Source organism: Eschrichtius robustus, chromosome 21, assembly GCF_028021215.1.
Source record: "Eschrichtius robustus isolate mEscRob2 chromosome 21, mEscRob2.pri, whole genome shotgun sequence".
Taxonomy (NCBI): Eukaryota; Metazoa; Chordata; class Mammalia; order Artiodactyla; family Eschrichtiidae; genus Eschrichtius; species Eschrichtius robustus.
Genome location: NC_090844.1, coordinates 14,674,632 through 14,688,303, shown reverse-complemented (window position 1 = coordinate 14,688,303; position 13,672 = coordinate 14,674,632). Strand labels below are relative to the sequence as shown.

Genomic DNA, 13,672 nt, shown 5'->3' with positions numbered 1-13,672 from the left:
CCACGAACGCTTGTCAGACCAAGTGAGCATCTTGGCTCCGGAGGGCCTGATGGCGTCAGCACGAGATTTCAGGAATGGATGCAGGGAAACAGACCAGATGGATTCTGACTTTGCAAGCAGGAAAAAATCACGCGCGTGGCACAAAAAGGTGACACGAAGGCAAACTCATCCCCCCTCCCGCCCTTCCCAGATCAGGACTCACCCAATCACCATCAGCCCCAGGTCTGGGCTCGCGTCCCGCGGGCCAGGCCCAGAGCCCCGAGGCCTGGGCGCCGCCCGGCGCTGCCAGCCCGCGCCGGCCCCCGGCAGGCGGCGCCCCCGCGCCCCCGGGGCCCGGGCTCCCCGGCCGCCCAGCCCTGCGCCCCCGCCCGCTAGCCCTGCACGTGCGGCCGCGGCGCCGCCGGGAACCGCGAGGCTCGAGCGGCGCGGCCAGGGGCGCTCCCGGTCCGGGCTGCGCGGTCCATGGGCGCGGTGTTCTCCGCTCGCCTGGCGCTGCTTCCCCCGCCCCGGCTCCCTCGGCCCCGAAAGCGCCAGATTCCGGCGCGGCGCGGCGCGGTGCGGCGCGGCGACGCCTCCCGGCCCCCGCCCTTCCCTCCTCCTCCTCCGCTGGCCGCCGCGCCCCTCGCCGGGGGCGGTCTGGGCCAGCGGCGGTTCCCCGCGGCGTCCCCTCTTCTGGAGCCTGGCGGCGCTCCCCGCTCCCACCCGCCGCCCTCTGCCCTCGGTCCGCGTCCCGCTCTCCCCGGATCCCGACCTCCGGAAAAGCACGCCGTACCCCTTCCCGCTGCCAGGGGCCACATTTTATAACCCAGTGTCCTGAGCTTTGACCGCGGGCCACTCGGCCTCTGGACACCCGCCGGCCCCACTGCCCTCTCTGGGCCTCCAGTGCGCACCGGTCTGGCCTTCCCACCCCTTCCCCGGGGCTGCCCGGACAGGTGTTTGCTGTCCTTAATCCTTTTAAATAGAATTTGAATGAACCGGAGCAATACAGACAATTTCACCGACCCCCCTCCTCCCATCGAAGGATTCCTAGTTGGGCGTGGCGGGGGGTGGGGGGGAGGGCAGGGAGGTAGAGGGAGGTTTAAAAAAAATTCAAGTCTCAGCCTGGTAAATGCAAGATGCTAATCTGCTTAACAGGAACTCTAGGTCTACTTAGGCACCGAAGATTTGCTTCCGATGCCGTCCTGTCTCTCCCATCTTCAAATAGATGCTTTATCTCATACAGTCCAATAACTTTTCTGCAAACCGGAGAGTACACCTGTGTTTTGGTTTATTAATATGTGCTTGTTTCAATCTTGAAGTCATACAATAACACCAGGACTAGAGTCACCAGGTTCTATGCCGTGAGATAGCAAAATGGCCAAGCCACCATTTTCAGAAACTGAGAGAAATACGGCTGAGTTGGCTAAAGTAATACACATTTTCAAAGTAACATGTCCAAGGGCAGACACTACCTGTTGCGTGCCTTTTCCCAGTAAGAGATTCTTAATAATTACAATGAATAAATGGGACACTGGAATACAGTCCAGCCTGCCGTGGCCATCCATTCTCCTTTGAGATCTAAGGCCTTCTAAATCTGAATAGGTACAAAGAAGCCCACCTCTTCCTCCAGCTCAGCATTTACAGAGGTAAACCATGCCTATTCCATTTAATAGTGAAAAATCCAGTTTATTTATTTTGACTCTGACTCTTAATGGACAACCCTAAGATGATAATAAGAAGCCAACTACCAACAGCAAAACAATGACATTTCTTGAACTAAGGATACTAGGGTCCTCACCATGTTTACAAATCCTCAGCTTTAAAGTGGTAAGTGGTTATAAATTCTGAAATTAATGATACATACATATGTATATACATGCAGGGTGTGTGTGTGTGTGTTTGTGTGTGAATCAGGAAAACTGATGGTACCTAAAATAAACACATACCTGCTAATACTATTTATATGAAAGGAGACATGACAGGAAAAAAAAAAAAAAGTAAAGAATAATGTTATGATCCAAACATGCTAGCTGCTTTATATGTTATTTTTGTTTAATTTGTTTAATTTTTTAACACCCATGGTAAGTAGATACTATTATCCAATTTTACTGATGAAAATACTGAAGGCAGACACCTTATAATGACATGTTCGAGGTCACTCAGCTAGGATGTGGCCTGCGTGTATGTCCCAGGTATCTATTACTGCTTAACAAACCGTCCCAAACTTAGTGGGTGAAACAACAGTCCTGGGGTTGTGCTCACAAGCCACAGATTTCAGGGATTCCAGGAAAACCTGGCTGGGTGATTCTTCTGCCCCATGTGGCACTGACCTGGGTTATTCAGTGCTATTCAACTGGCCACTGGGCTGGGCTGGAGGGTCCAAGAGGTCTTCACCCTCATACTAGCACTTTGGGGCATGGGGATGGCTGGAAGGCTGGGCGCAGCTGGGCCCTTCTCCCATGTAGTCTCAAGGCTGCCCCCAAGCGGTCGCTCCCGTGGGGGGGCCAGAATTCCTATGTGGTAGCTCCGGGTTCCAAGAAACCAAGGCAGAAACTGTCTGTTCTGTTAAAGGCTGGCCCTGAGCAAACATACTGTCATTTCCACCGTTCTCCATTATCAAAGCAGTCACAGATTCAAAGCGTTGGAAGATAGAATGCCCTTCTCAGTGAGAAGAGGGCCAGAGAGTCTGCAGACATCTTTACTCTGCCATAATCCCATTCCAGCCACACGTTATTTACATTCCTCCCACAAGCCTGGTATACTCAAGCCCCTCAAGAATCCCCTAAAAAGTCATCATCTCAATCACATCCAAGTAAGGATGAGGAAGCTCCTCCTTGGGGCATGTCCTCTGGATCTGAAGACCAAGAAAGAATTCTGCCAGCAGATTGCCTGTGGACTTGAATTGCAACTGAAACTCTTCCCTGTGTCTCCAGCCTGCCGGCCTACCCTGCAGATTTTGGATTTCCCACGCCTCCACAATTATGGGAGCCCGATTCCTTAAAATTGAAATGTTTGCGTGCAATACTGCCAGAAAACCACTAGACGTCACTCCTTTAGCACGTTGAAAACCATGCCCAGCTGGATTTTAATTCCATTTTGTTTTTGCAAGATTTAGGATTTAGTGAATTTTCAATCTAGTACAGATGCAGAATCCTGTTTAGATCGGAAATCACTATTTTAGTGAACAATATCTAGTCTGCACAGCCAACATAAAGTGTCACGATACTAACATCCTACACGGATGGAGTGCTTTCACGTTGGCAGGCAAACATGGTCAGAGACCTACATACCTTACTTCCAAACCTCACAACAACCCTGAAAGGTGATTACATTTTTTTTGTACAGAAAAGAAAACCAAGGACGAGAAACATTAATTACCAAAGGTAAACAGTTTTATCCAGATCTGTCTAGCCTGACTTCAAAAGTTTACCCTTTCTAGGATTCATCTCAGAGCTAATTTGCAGAGTTCTGTTGAAGTTCTTTTTATCGAAAAGATGTTCTATGAATATCTCCTATAGATATACAAAACGCGTTCTATAACAATATTCACCAACATTTCTTGAATACTTAACCACATCCCAGGCCCTATTTTAAGCACTTGATATAAATTAGTGCATTTAAGTTTCACAGTAATTCTTTGAAGGGGGAATACTATCAGTACCATTCTGCAGATCGGTAAACTGAGTCACAAAGAAGTTGATGGCATGGCACCGCCAACATTCTAACTCAAGCTGTTGGTGAGAAAGCTTAATCAACACCATACTTCAATCTTCTATGCAGGGCACACCCCTCCAAAGCCCTCTGCAAATGATATGGAGAAACCAAGGCTCACTATATTTAGCAAAGAATATTTAAAAGTTTTAAAATTTAGAGAAATGCTGTATCTGAAAAGAGATAGCAGAAAGAAAAATTATTAGACTTTTAATATGAAGAGTATAAAAAACTTAGTAATAAGTCATATATGAGGTGTACAGCTCATATAAAATTATAAAAAGATATAGAAATAGTATGTTACTCAAAATAAAATACTTAAGTTGGTTATTCATAAACCCAACAATTTCTAAATAAGTGCTGAAATCTATCAGGACAATAATTTTTATACAAGATCATATGAAATAGCCAATACTATACTGCTTTGAACCAGAAAAATAAATTTTATGTTTCAAACTAATGCATTGGATAAATGGGTTCAATAACATTCTTTAATAGCCAGTAATTTTTTCTTACTTTTAAACAGTTACTTTATAATACTTTTACTGGTAGAAAGTGAAAGAAGGAACAAGCCCTCAAAAACTGTTTTATAAATATTTTTTATAAAGAACTCATCAGGCTTTCAAAGGGAAAACAACTACCTAAATATATTCTATGAAGCGTTCAATTTACCAAACTGCAACATCAATATAGTAATATTTTAAATATAGTAAAATTAGTATAGTATAATATAGTAAAATTTTCCAAAAAGTGTTCTCTAATGTTTGATTTGACTTATTCTTTCAATTAGTAGAGCTGATAATGAAGACTTTGTAATAACTGCTAGACCACTCTCCTAAATTTCATTTTATGTAATTGAAACATTAAAAATATAGTTAATCCTCACCAGTCGTGGGTTTCTTATTTGTGAATTCATATACCTTTTAAAATTTATTTGTAATCCCAAATCAATCAACAAATACAAAACAGTAACAAACATGGTAGCTATTAATCCAACTATATCAATAATCACTTTTAATGTCAACGGTCTAAATGCACAAATTAAAATATATGTTGTCTTAAATATAAAGACACATACAGGTTTAAAGTAAATGGATGGAGAAAGATATACCATGCTAGCACTAATCAAAAGAAAGCAGGAGTAGCTATATTAATTTCAGACAGAGCAGCCTTCAGAGCAAGGAAGGTTATCAGGGATAAAAAGGGGCATTGCATAATGATAAAGGGGTCAGTTCTTCAAGAAAACGCAACAATTCTTAATGTATATGCATTAACAACAGAGGGTCAAAATACGTGAAGCGAAAACTGATAAAACTGCAAGGAGTAATAAATAGATGCATCCACTGTTTTAGTTGGAGACTTCAACACCCCTCTGTCAAACATGGACAGTTCTGGCAAGCAGAAAATCAGTAAGAACATAGCTGGACTCAACATCTCCACCACTCAACTGGATGTAATTGACACCTATAGACTAAAGAATAAATTAGAATTCTAATTGATGAGAAAGCATTGTATCATATTTAACATTTAGGCAGATTTCACATTTAGCATAGGTAACATTTTTCTTTTTAGTGGAATGGAAAATTAAAGTGTGGCTTTAATCAACAGAATCTTAGAGTCAATGAAATTCAGTAACTTCTGATTCTGAAATAAAATTTTTTTCAGCCTTGATGGCTTAATTTGCGAAATGGATAACAGTTCTATAAAATTTTGCTCTTTATTAAAAAGCAGTCTAAACTGGAAAATGATATTGTACCAGGATATTTGTCAGATGATTAATATTACTAGTTCTCTGCTGTGGAAATACTACGTGTGTGTTTCTAAGCCTTAATCTGTAACTATTTAGGTTTTTGTCTTCCAACCTTTCACAAAAATAATAGTGCAAGGACAGAAGCTAAGCTCAACTCAAAAACAAATTCCAAAGGACCTCCTATCCAACAATTAATTACAATTACAGGGCCAGCTGGCCTTACAAAGCTGCCCTGGGGTAATTAAAAACCTAGTAAATGGTCTTTTTTGATTAAGTGAAGTTCCTAAAATTTTAACATGGTGTAATTTCTTTCTGGTTAGCGTTTTTTTGGAGAGTCCTACTTAAGAGATCTTTGCCTAACCCTAAGACGGGAAGATCATCTCCTATATTTTCTTATAGTATTTAGAAGTTTCATTGGTTTTTCTTTCATATGTAGATCTACAATTCACTTGAACTTTTGTTTTTGCATGAAGTATGACACAGGTGATCAAGTTTCTTTTATTTCCTTAAGGATATACAATTGATTCTGCACTATTATTGAAAAGACCATATTTAGATAGATAGATAAATTTAGTAGCTCTATACTAAAGCTTTATATAAAGCTTTATAATAAGCTTTATAATATTTAGTAACTTTATACTAAAGCTTTATATAAAGCTTTATAATAAGCTTTATATATATAGTACCTTTACAATAAATTTGATATCCTTTCAAGTAATTATTGTATTGTTCAACTTTTTCTATATATCTTCTATCAACTGTTGTGAAAGGTATGTTAAAATCTTCCACTATGATTTTGCATTTGCTTATTTCTTCTCTTAGTTCTGTCAATTGTCACCATAGACATAAATAGATAATTTTTTTCTAAACTCAAATTCTAGTTACCTTTTCTGGAGTAAAATAGGCTTTTCACTGCTTACAAGATCATTTCTGAGTTTTATATTTTTCTCCTCCCCATGTATGGTAATTACTTTATTTCCTCATTCAATCTGGCTGCCACAGTTAAACAAACAGAAAGTAGAAAACACTTTTTCTTGCATCTGTAGTAGAAACCTTAGGAGCAGATGTTAACTGCTCCAGCTCTGTCAAAAATAGATGTATTTTTATATACTTTTAAAACTATGTTATTGGTGCCTACAAATTTAAAATTTTCATATCTTGTAATGAATTGACCTTTTTATCTTTATAAAATGACCCTTGTTACCTCCACTAATTCTTCTTGTTTTAAAGTCTACTTGGTCTGATATTATTAAAGCTACCCCAGTTTGTTTTTCATTAGAATTTGCATGTACAAACATTTCATCCATACATTTATATTAAACATTTCTGTATTCTTATACATAAATTGTGTCTTTGATGAACAGTATAGAGTTGTTGCTTATATCTTAAATACAGTGGGGATTAAATTTGGTTCTTATAGCAGACAGGGCTTGGGGCTCCAGCAATCCCAAATCATCTTAATCCCGTCAGGAATTAAGAAGATTTAAATCTGGGTTTCAGGCCCTGTGAGGCTGCTCTATTTCCAGTTTACCAAAGCTCTGGGGTGGTTTTTTAATTTATTGTCCAGCTTTTCTAGTACTCGGGTGGTGGTTTTTCTAAAACAATCTATTAATAGTTTGCCACTGTTGGAAGTAGAATGAAGGGAATTTTTATACTGAAATATTGCGCAATGTGTGATATAAATCTCCATTCCTCTGCCAAGGGAATCTTCAGTAAAATATAAATTTTCCCCCTAATTCTTTAATGCAAGAACAATTCACAATTACTTTATGGGGAAAACAGGGTTGCATGCTGCTTCATGGTCAGCTTGAGGTAAAAACAGAGGTTTCCAACAGGGACAGGTATATGGCTTAGAAGGGTATTTGGAGCACAAACACACACACACACACACACACACAATGCTAAACTCAAAGTGTCCATATTAAGCAAATGAGGAACTGAAGTACATTAAATAGTAAAGATAAGCATTCCAATCCTAAACTGAATTTCATATTGACCTTAAATTCACAAAAATCATGAGCTCTGGAACATAAGAAGACACATTTCCATCAAGCACAGGTCAACCCTTGGCTAAAACAAAGATAAAACCACATTCTCCTCATTATAAGAAGGAAAAAAGTATTGCATACTGAGGTGTTCCACAGAGGGTTGTGTTGTTTGTTTTTGTTTTGTTTTGTTTTTTATAACATTTAGCTGAGTTACTCTTTAAGACAATACTATATGAATCTCCTACAGAGCACAATTTCTTCTTACTCACCTATCACCTAAAATCATGGTCCTTCACCTCAATCTCAGTTGTGTGAAGTGTGAACCAAGAAATTTAGGACTAAGTTTATCAGTGATTAGCATTTTTAAAAATAGAGCATTACCAAGACTATCCCTTTCATCTACATTCCATATCCTTATCCTCAATATTTAATTATAAGGCTTCTTCCAAACCCTTAAGTGAAACGTCTAATTAAGAAAATGCTAATGTATATGTATACCCTTTCCTCTAACAAGGACCATATCTAATTGCTTCTTCTCTGTTTTTTTTTCAAGTAAGACAATGCTTGCTAATTATCTGCCTTACTTGTATGAATAAAGTATTTGATTTACTATTAAATATACACAAAATGATTTATAAGAAACACATATATAATAAACTAGGAGATGACAAAACTAATGCTTTATTTTAAAGATGTCATAGCTTTATGATAAAAGTCCTTTGTTATCTGTACTTCAAAATGGACAAAAGTATGCTTTAATTTTGGTCTCCTGATCAGTACTACTAGAAATAATATTTTGAGGAAGATACTTTTAGATTACTTATTAACATGATTTTTATTTTTCATACATATTTTTATTGAAAAGAGTATAATTTCTTAGGGTCAGTTTGTTCCAGGAAAAATACTACCAATTACCGTAAAAGTAGACTTTAACCCTTATTATCGTCTTAAAAACACTTGGTTACACATATGCATGGATGGTAAAAATTGACTGCCTGGATTTGAATCTTACATTTTTCCACGTATTAACCATAACCACATGAATTGGACCACTTCTCCTTTCTGAACCTCAGTTTCTTCATATGTAAATAAAATGGAAATAAAATTCCTACCTTGTATGTTTGTTTTGGGGATTCATGGCAATGACTATAGAACATGCACACAGCATTTGGTACCTGGTAGACATGGAAATACTAGTCGTTATTTCAAATGCTGAGAACCTTGGCTTTGTAGAATAATACATATTTGAGCAATGTTCACATCAATCAGTGAAACACTTATTAAAAATGTTAAACTAGTAAGTAAAACCAAGACTTTTTCTTGAGAATACATCACCCGTTTCTTTAAAATAGACTTCATATACTATAAAATTAAAGTTCCCTAGGATTTGCTTCTTATGCATTAATTTAGAATGAAATTACTAGTTTTTTAGAGGGAGGGATTCATTTTATTCAATGTAGACTCTTAATTTAACTGGATTAGGAAGAGTTTTGCATATACATGAACGGTTTTTAAGACTTCACTGTCCAGTGTTAGGAATTTGAATGAAATGTTGCATTTTTGAATAAATCCTTATTTCAACTTTCTATGCATCTGTGACATTCTCTGAAATATAATTATTAGCTTTAAAAGCCTGATGTAAATTGTGAGCTCCCAGACGGGATTTGTCCTCATCCTCATTACTGGCACTATAATAAATTTAAGAAGACAGTGATCCTAAGAAGAATATATATGTATATATGCATATGAGAAGAACATTTTGAGTTCAACTTAGGCTTAATCATCTGTTTATTAAGTAACAGTAGGGAAAGTCTTAGCTTCACTGTTTTTCTTGTCACTACCAAAGACCATCTGCTTCTTTCCCAAGTTCACAACTGGATATTTAATCATGTCAAAGGCTTTCTTTAGTTTCTGTGCTTTATGAAACGTGTCTTCATTGACTATTTCTAAGTTTGGGATTAACTATTATATATAGAATGGATAAACAGCAAGGTCCTATTGTATAGCACAGGAAACTATATTCAATATCCTGTGATAAGCCGTGATAGAAAAGAACATGAAAAAGAATGTATGTATAAATGTATAAATGAATCACTTTGCTGTGCAGCAGAAATTAATACAACATTGTAAATGAACTGTACTTTGATCAGATAAATTAAAAAAATAAAGGGACATGTTTTGAATTTTTTCAATACATATTTAATGAATAGTATTCATTCATTTATTTAATGAATAGCACATAGTATTTAATGAATCATGCTCTATTTAATATGTATATAATACCTAGTATTCCTAGGACCATAAAATGTTCATGTAATATTTTGTTACAAAGCAAAATTCTTGCTTATGGATTGCAAAATTATTCATATCCAAAGAGGTGTGTGATTTGGCTGCTGTTGAATTAAACAAATAACTACACTGCACTGGTAAGGAGAAAAAAAGTGTTCTCTGTGCATGAAGGATATGTGATAGAGAATTTTGAAATGTTAGCTGATATTTTTTTCCCTAGTGTTCTTTCATTTTCCTTTGTCCCTTCCTACATTGAGTGATCCAAGGCTTTTTTGCTTATTGTTTCAGAAAGCAGAGAATGCAGTAGGGTTTTTTTCCTTTATGTTTATGCTATTGTTGCTGCTATTTTTTTTTTTTTTTAAGCCTAAGCTTACAAGATTGGTATGGATTTTTTATTTTTAGCATAGAAAAGGATTTAGGAGGAAATAGATAGGTCAGGGAGATTCTTCCTAACCCTCAGAAGGAAAACAGATTCCCTGGAATGGGGAGATTTCGTAGGCTCAGATTTTCTATATTTCTGAGAGAGGGAATCTCAGGGAGGTTAGGGAATGGGGATTATGACTTGAGGGTCCACTACAAAGCAAAATAGTCCACCAGGGACACCGTTCCCTATGGAAGGCACCCAGCCAAGAAGTCGACAGAGGGCAGAAATCTAGCCAGCCCTTCACTTGATTTACACCATAGCCAAATAATAAAAGGAGTGTCTTTTCTTATTCCCACAGGCTGGTGGAGCCCTGAATCAGGCTTTCAGCACCAGGGAGTTCCTAGAGGATGTCCTTTAGGCAACTGTGATTCAGAGGCGCAAAGCTCAGACCTCAGATGCAGTGGAGGTGAGGGATCAGAGGGTCCTGATGCTTCCACAGAACTTAGGTGAGGTGGTGAAATCCCAGAGAAAAGAAAGGCGGTGCGGTGTGGGTTGGCATTCCCCCGGGAGTCCCGTGACTGAGAATGTTGGTATGAGAGCGGCGGGCCGCCCCCAGGGGCTCCCGTTAAGTACCACAGAAGTAAGGGAGGGAGACCCCTAACTTGAAGGGCCTTTGTGGATAAAGGCATGAGACCTGGGTTCTAAAGAAGGACAAGACGAGATTATGGATACTTCAGCGGATTCAGCAAGAACAGATGTTATCAAAGAACAAGTGGGTTCCTTCCCCGCCACTGAATGTCCTGGTCTCATGTAAGCCCCCCAGAATGGGGCGCAAGCCTAAGATAAAGATGAGAGCAATCCCAGATAACTGGGTTTTCGTTTCCACCAGTAGCAGAACGTAAGCTCCAAATGGAAATTAAACTTAAAATATGGGAAAATATCCTGATGGGGCATAGGATCACTGCCTTCATCATGACATGATTCCTTCCTATGCGATTCAGGAGGGATTAATACACGTGATCATCTATTAGCCATAAGTCAGGAACTCTTCCAAAGAGACTATACATTGGCAACAAGAGAAGAGATTATGTCATGTCTGTAAATTTCCTGTTAAAAGTTCCTTTTTTGGGGGAAATTATCTGTGTTTGCAAGTTTTGCTTTGTGAGAGAAATTGCCATCAAGGGTTTTGAATGAATTAGGAGACCTCCGATGGGATGTAGCCATTGGCATACAACTTCAAAAAAAAGTAGTAAGTGTGAGAAACGCCCTCCTTTTGAGCAGTGGATTCTTGGCCACCGGTTGTAACTTCACAGCCATAGCTCCCAAAGACATTGTGACTACAGCATATTCTCAACTCTATCATTTGAACAATTTAAAGAATTTCATCTTTAATCAGAATATACTGTTCAAATATTGCTTAGCCCTCTACTTTAGGAAGAGTAAAATGGTAGTATAGTCATTTGGCTGTTTTTTTCTCTCTTGGTGTCCTGAAATTTGCTCATTGTGGTCTAAAGGTGTCTAAATAAAGTCTGCTTCAGTGCTTCTCAAACTAATGTGTAGTCTGACCATTAAAAAATTTTTTCCTATTCATTGTGGATGTTATAATTTTTTAAGTGTAATGAAAATAAATTACTAGAAAGTAAAATGGAAAAAAAGATACACAAAATACAAATCCAGTCAACAGACTGTTACCAGTCAACAGACATAAAGTTACTCTGTCAATTGCTATAAACTTTTCTAAAGATTTATCCTCACTTTCTGTACTTATCATGGATTGATAACAGGTAACTAACTGGTAACTGCTAACATATCAAGTACACACGTTACCTATCACATTAGAAAAAATTCAGAATGTGTTTTTTAAATACACAGCAGAACATAATAACTCAAATTCAATTTTTGAGACTTCAAATATAATAACAAAGTAAAGAACATAATTTAAAGCTTAAAAACCTACTGTATAAGACATTAAGAACAAAATTTTTTTCTTGGGTTTAAGCAAATGCTAGACATGAACGACCAAGTCAAGTTCATTACTTTTAACGAAATTGATGGTCATATGACTGTAATAGAAAGTAACAGTCATATGACAATTGTCTACTGAGCTCACCATTCATCCCTGTGGAAATGCAAACGCCCAGCAAAAAGCATTACTAACTCTGGGAAAACGCCAAGACAATGAAAACAGAAAGGCCCAAGACAATTTCTTAAAGAAGGACATTTAAATTTCCTCTCGAGTTTTATAAGGTTAGGAACCCATGAAAGTGGATTTTGTGATGAAAATATTTTCATTTATTCTTTTAATAAGTATTTATTAAATGCCTTTTGTGGGTGTGTGTTGTGTCACAGGACAAAGAGTTTATCATTTGAAAAAAGATATGCTGCGCATATATATAATACGATCACTGGGTAGGAATGCGCAAGCGCTGTACGAGGTACTGGCTACGTACGATTTGATTTGTGATGCTACTGGTTATTCTGCAGTGTCTCGAAAAGTAAAAAAGTTTGATCCCAGGGTGGCAAATACATTTTCTTCTAGGTATTGTACAGCAATGAGTGGTAATACTAATTAAAGTAACCTTTATCTTCTGTAAATTTTACAGGGAAAATGATGAAAGATTAGAGTGTACTGCAATTCGTTCTCCCAAATACTTTCACTAAAAGATGCCATTTATTACAGTTGTACAATAAATATCAATGCATTTTTTCTGTCGCTCTCTTTTTCTCCTGCAATGTATTCTTCAATGAAACATGTTTTCTATTTTCATTCCTGTGCCAAGAAGCAGATAATAATCAGATACTATTTTTTAAACACTTCTCCATGTGTTAGGCACTTAAAATATTATTTCAGTGAATTTTTGGAACATCCCTATGAGGAAAGTATTATTATCTCCATTTTGTCAAGGTGGAAAATCTACAGTTTGGAAAACTGAAGAGCTTGCCCAGAATTACACAGCTAGCAAGTGGTTTGAGATAGGAATCCAACTCACTGGATTCCTGCCTGGGTCCTTAAGTATCACTCCAACTCTGGGCTGCCTCAGAGAAGTCCCTGCATTCATTTTATTGGCAGTCAAGTTAACAAGTCCTTCAGGCACCAGCTATGATATTTCCACATTTACATGACTTTAACAAGAAAAGTCAATCACTCAAAAGGGCAATGACTCTCTGTTATCCGCGATAATTTTAAAAAGATAGAAATACTTCCTGACCATGTGAAGTTTAACTCTACCAACCTTCATACACAGCAATTCTCCATCTATCTTCCTTATCTACTGTTAGAAATTCTTCTATTTGCAGAACAAACGAAAAGTCCTTTTACAAGGTGATAACTGTGTAGTTCAAACCGGAAATGCAAAAGGAGGTAGGAAAGAGGGCTGGGGAGACCAGAAACCAGTGTGAATGAGGGACAACGTTATACGTGAAAGACACAGGGAGGTGAAGATGAGGATGAAAGTGCTGAATCACACATCTGGGGGTGCAGGAGAGTGAGCTAAATAAGGCCACTCAGGATCTCTGCCTCTGGTTCAAATGTGGCCACCAGTATGTCTTGTGGACTGAAAAGGGCGAACCCCTCTTCTGTGGGCCAGTCAT

General features: G+C 38.4%; 1 protein-coding gene and 1 non-coding gene across 2 annotated transcripts in view; both read right to left on the bottom strand.

Annotated features, from left to right (window-relative positions):
- The window catches only part of FAM149A (family with sequence similarity 149 member A), a 37,440-nt gene that overhangs the window by 20,371 nt on the left and 3,397 nt on the right, over window positions 1-13,672 (bottom strand).
- Window positions 6,409-6,541, bottom strand: LOC137756133 (small nucleolar RNA SNORA31). The gene has a single exon (XR_011072189.1). It is a non-coding gene; the product is annotated as a small nucleolar RNA SNORA31 (small nucleolar RNA).